Source organism: Elephantulus edwardii, unplaced genomic scaffold (genome assembly GCF_000299155.1).
Source record: "Elephantulus edwardii isolate Elephantulus edwardi_28Jun2011 unplaced genomic scaffold, EleEdw1.0 scaffold00274, whole genome shotgun sequence".
NCBI classification, from domain to species: Eukaryota; Metazoa; Chordata; class Mammalia; order Macroscelidea; family Macroscelididae; genus Elephantulus; species Elephantulus edwardii.
Genome location: NW_006400024.1, coordinates 651501 through 655647, shown reverse-complemented (window position 1 = coordinate 655647; position 4147 = coordinate 651501). Strand labels below are relative to the sequence as shown.

Sequence of the window (4147 nt, the reverse complement as noted above, 5' to 3'; positions counted from 1 at the left end):
ACTAACGCCACGACCTCCACCAACTCCACGACCTCCACCAACGCCACGACCTCCACTAACGCCACGACCTCCACCAACTCCACGACCTCCATCAATGCCACGACCTCCACCAACTCCACGACCTCCATCAACACCATGACCTCCATCAATGCCACGACCTCCATCAACTCCACGACCTCCATCAACTCCACGACCTCCATCAACGCCACAACCTCCACCATCTCCACGACCTCCACTAACGCCACGACCTCCACCAACTCCACGACCTCCATCAACACCATGACCTCCATCAACACCACGACCTCCATCAACACCACGACCTCCATCAACGCCACGACCTCCATCAACACCACGACCTCCATCAACGCCACGACCTCCATCAACGCCACGACCTCCATCAACGCCATGACCTCCACCAACGCCACGACCTCCATCAACTCCATGACCTCCACCAATGCCAGGACCTCCATCAACTCCATGACCTCCATCAACACCACGACCTCCATCAACGCCACGACCTTCATCAACTCCATGACCTCCACCAATGCCAGGACCTCCACCAACTGCACGACCTCCACCAACTGCACGACAAGTGGTAGAGGTTCTTCACTGGCATCAAGGGCATGAAGCCGGTTCTGGTGAGGTCAGGCATGCCACATACTCCCACACCTTCTACCAGTTCTGACCACCTGTCCGTCACACACACAGCTCTCTGATCTTTCACAATTAGCTGGAAGGCCACACAGAAGTAACATAGTACTCAGTTACAGAGCTCAGAGAGAAGAAACGGGTTACGATTCAGAGTGGGAACGCTCGGGATACAGTTCTCCAGTCAGCACAGCTTCTCATGTCTCCCTCCGGACTTAATGCTTTGGGCCCTGTCCTATGCAAGTGATGCAAAACTCTCTTAGTCTGCTGCTTCCATGCCTCTGACCCTCCCCACCCCTCACCACTCCCCACTCCCTTCTCTTAGGTGTGCTGCTTTGTGTCTCTGACCCTCGCCGCCCCACCACCACTTCCCTGCTCCCCACTAAGCCCAAGTGAAGGCATCTGGTTTGCATTAAAGAGCTGCTTACCTAGGTGGCCATTTAATTTAGCAGGGCCAGTTCGACCAAGTTTCTAAGACCCACACAGATTAGAGCGTAAGACTTTCTTCACAGCTGCAGTGGAGAAAGAAAGGTGTCTAGCTGTAAGGGAACTTCATGTGAAACCCCTGGGCTGGAGTTCTGTGGGAAGAACAAACATCCAGGAGTAAGAGGAGGCAGGGGGATGAGGTAACAAGAAGGGTGAGGGGCAGCGTGAGGTGGCCATGGAAACCCCTTCCGTACCATGTGCAAACGAGGATGGCTCAGGGCGCCATGGCTTTCAAGTGGTGGCTACTGTCTATGCGTCTGCCTGGGGTTGCAAGGTCATCCACAGCGGTTCCTTGAGGTGCCCGTTGACCCATTCTGCTCCAGGTGAAGATCCAGTTCTCTGGACAGAGCACGTAGTCCTGCGGTCAGTGTCGGACACATGAACTCGGCCACTCTCTCTAGTAGCTCTTCCCACATCTGGCTCTGGCTTCACGGGGCAGCAGATGGGCTCTGTGCGGTCTCCCCTGGTCTGTGGTGTCCCCCACTTCTGTGCCGTGGTCACCATGGCTATTGTCTGGGCTGCCTTGTCTCTGTCTGTTTAGCTTCGTTTCATGCAGCAAACTCAGACCCAGCGGACTCTCGCACTCTGCTTCTTCTTTGGTGATACAGGGATTCCTACTGTCTGCCTCCGAGGCTGCCCAGTGTTAGCTGGGTGGGATGGCAAAGTCGATCAATTCCAACATCAGCTGTCTGCACGACTTCTCTACAGGTTCCACCCAATGGGTACAATTCACCTTGTTTAGATTATGACCCATAGTGACCTTATGAACAAGGGCTCTGATCCTTGCCCTATCCTGAGCCAAGCTCACTGTCTCTGACACACTTGTCCCCATTACCACAGTCACTGTGTCAATCTCTTCCAGAGTCTTCTTTCACGGTTCTGGCCCTCTTTTCTTCCAAGCTTAATGTTCTTCTCCAGGAACTGGCCCCTCCTGACAACAAAAGTATGTGTGAATGAATTTCAAAATCCTTTCCTCCAAGGAGCAACCTGGTTTCATCCTCTCCAGGACAGAGCGGTTCATGTTTTTGGCAGTCCATGATATGTTCAACACACCTCTTATCACCACAACTCAAAGGCATCGATTCTTCTGTTATCCTTAGTTATTGTCCAGCTCTCTGATGCATTTCTTTGGTGGACCACAAATATTTCATGTTTTAGCATGTCAGGGTTACATCTATTTGTGGAAACACCTTAATTGGTATTCCATCAGTTCTTAGAAACTTCTTTTTTTTTGCCCATGTCTTCAGTGCAATGTGGACTTCCGTCTTCAATCCTATTGACTCTAGATCGTATGCTACTTCCTGAAATGGTTCTCTGTGGACCAATTTTTTTGAGGACAATGACTCTGAGTTTTCCTTCCATCTTTTTGGGATGTTTTCAACATCATTCAGTATTTTTTCCACAGACTCTTTAGTATTGAGACTCCAGGGTTGAATGTTGTCTTCAGTTCTTTTAGCCTGAGAAATGCTGAGTATAGCACTTCCTTTTAGCTTTCTGAGTCTAGGTCTGTGTACACTTCATTATACTATTTCTTTATATTTCTTTTTAATTGGTTTTTATTCTACCATTCACGTGTGCTTTGTTTTAGAATGTCAGTTGAATCGATCAATGCCATTTATGACAACATCTCATCAAATCCTCACCGAATTGTGCCTGTCCTTTTCACCCCACCCTTCCACCCACTACTCTGCTCCCCCCACGCCCTCTCTTTCCTGTCAGTCATCCATGATTGCTTCTCTCTGTGTTTAAACTTTTTTTTAGCTTTTGTTTTCCCAGCCAATCAATCATGCATATCTGTTCCACATTGTTAATGTCAGTTGTAATATACACAATGTCTGATCATCTATTCATTTCACACTGTTCTCCCCACATCGATTCCAATGAAATGCCCACTGTCTATCCATTCATTTCCTACTCTCATTCCGACACCCTCATAACCATGCTGGATTAATTCCCTCCACATGCAAACCTTTCTCTAGGCTTGTTTGCTTGATTTATGTAACAGTGGTCCCACACAGTATGGTCCTTTTATTTCCTACCCTCATTCCCACACCCTCATAACCATGCTGGATTAATTCTCTCCACATGGAAACCTTTCTCTAGGTTTGTTTACTTGACTGATTTATGTAACAGTGGCCTTACACAGTATTGTCCTTTTGTGACTAGCTTACATCACTCTGTGTAAAATGCCCCCTAGACTCACCCATGTTGTGTTGTGTTTCATGACTTCTTCATCCCTTCTAAATACCATGGAATAGTCCATTGTTTGAATTGTGCATACTTCCATTTTTTTAAAAAATTTTCTTTTATATTGGTTTACATGCGAAGTTCATAAAGTTCATATGCGTTGTTTTTCCCACCGGATTTTCCCCTTCCTGTGAAATCTGCTCATCCCTCTTATTTCATCACTTTCCCATTTCCTTTAGTTCCCTACACTGGGAGACACCTCCTGGCTAACCACGTGATTCATATGAGCTTAACCACATCCTACGTTCACGAACTGCCACATTCTGGAAAGTTTATTCCACCATCACTGGAAGCTTCCCTTTTTTCCTTTAAAATTATTAGTATAGATTACAAAAGGATTTCAGCTCATTTCCCCACTGTCTTTGAATTTCCTGTGTTAGCTTCTCACTCCATATCTTGAACTTTTGATCTCCACCTGAGTGAGAGTCTTGCATTTTTTTTCTTTGTTGTTGTTGTTATGTGCCGTCGAGTCGCCTGCGACTCATAGTGACCCTATGTACAACAGCCCTAAACAGCCTCTGTCCTGTGCCAATCGCACTGTCTCTGACACACCCATCCCGATTACCCCAGTCACTGAATCAATCCACCTCATAGAGGGCCTTCCCCTCCTGCGCCGTCCCTCCACCCTCCCAAGCATGATGTCCTTCTCCAAGGACTGGTCCCTCCTTACAACATGTCCAAAGTATGTTAGACGGAGCCTCAGAATCCTTGCCTCCAAGGAGCCACCCGGTTTAACCCTTTCCAGGACAAATCTGTTTGTTTTCCT

General features: G+C 47.8%; 1 pseudogene; it reads right to left on the bottom strand.

The window, feature by feature from the left end:
- LOC102859940 overlaps positions 1 to 137 on the bottom strand; it is a 15042-nt pseudogene extending 14905 nt beyond the window's left edge.
- Between the last annotated feature and the right edge of the window lie 4010 nt (positions 138 to 4147).